General features: G+C 46.8%; 1 pseudogene; it reads right to left on the bottom strand.

Moving 5' to 3' along the window:
• The window catches only part of LOC107105038, a 32,462-nt pseudogene extending 31,612 nt beyond the window's left edge, over positions 1–850 (bottom strand).
• Positions 851–1,244: the final 394 nt, after the last annotated feature.

The following is a 1,244-nucleotide window of genomic DNA, read 5'->3' as shown; positions in this document are numbered from 1 at the left end:
AGTATGAAGCTAGATGCTTAGCTTGCTCATGAACTCTGCTAACCTACAATCTCCAGTGAACCTGCTCCTCTGCCTGAACCAGTTCCAGTTTAATCTTTCATGTTGTGCTTCAATAAACTCTTTTGAACTTTTACCCAGTCCCTCCGTGTGTGTTCTGCATTTTGGGCTTAACTCTAGAACCCATCATGACAAATATAAGGTTTGCCTGAATAAGAGGCAGACAAAGCATAAAGAGCGAACTCAAATAGATAGAAAATTATGAATGAAAACATGGTTGAATATGTCTTACCTAAGGCTGGCCCGCGGGCGTTCCCTAATGTGAAAGAGGGGAGGGGGAGGTCCGTCTGAGCAGACAGCGGCAGGGATGACGTGGCAGTGCAGGGATTTCCAAGTTTGGAGCGTGCGGACAGCGTCAAACGGATTGAGTGAGAGAGTCCGGTGGAGCGGAGGGAGGCTGAGAGCTGTTAAATGCCAGAAGGACTAGACGGGGGAGCTGCTATGAATCAGGAAGCTGAAGAAGGTCCAAGGCTGCATCGAAACGATGAGAAGGAGCGGTGACTGCTGCTGGGACAGATCTGGGAGGCCCCCTGATCCTGGTGAGGGGAGCGGAGGACTTGCATGTCCTTTGCGGCCAGGGATCAGAGCAGATTGAAGAGCGGAAGGCGAGGGGGATGGAGATGAATCACGAGGAGGTAGGAGGGAGGCTAGTTGAGACAACTGAGAAGAGTCTAGGTCGGAGCCTGGCAATATACCCTGGGAGTGTAACGCGGAAGAAGGAGATGTGAGCGGCTAGACGGGAGCTTCTCCGAGCGGGGAAAATTGAATTGTCGTCTGAATCGAAATCCGACATTGCAATTGCAGGATAGAGGCTGGGGTGAGATTTGAAAGGAGTTTATAAAGTGGAAGCAGGACGCTGATTGGGCTTCGTGGTGGAGTAATTTGAAGCTGATAGGCTCGCTTCGGAGACGGATCAGCTTCTGATTGATGGAGGTAAGTCAGAGTTTCTTCAATTGAACTTCCGCTAGAGCTTCATTTAACATTATAGCTTTTAAAGACACCAAGTTGGAGCAGCATATACTCCTTATAAATAAAAATTACAAAGATGTGTTTGGAGCGCTGAGTGCTGCTAAGCTTCCTGTTAAGGAATAAATATTTATTACTTAACATTTATTTAAAAGTTTATCTGTTGAACAGATTTACAGCCAGTTTGTTTTTAAGCATCTATGGACTCAATCAATAATAAT

The sequence above is a fragment of the Cyprinodon variegatus genome, unplaced genomic scaffold, assembly GCF_000732505.1.
Source record: "Cyprinodon variegatus isolate N-32 unplaced genomic scaffold, C_variegatus-1.0 Scaffold2021, whole genome shotgun sequence".
NCBI lineage: Eukaryota > Metazoa > Chordata > Actinopteri > Cyprinodontiformes > Cyprinodontidae > Cyprinodon > Cyprinodon variegatus.
This window is presented reverse-complemented; position numbering and strand designations above follow the sequence as displayed.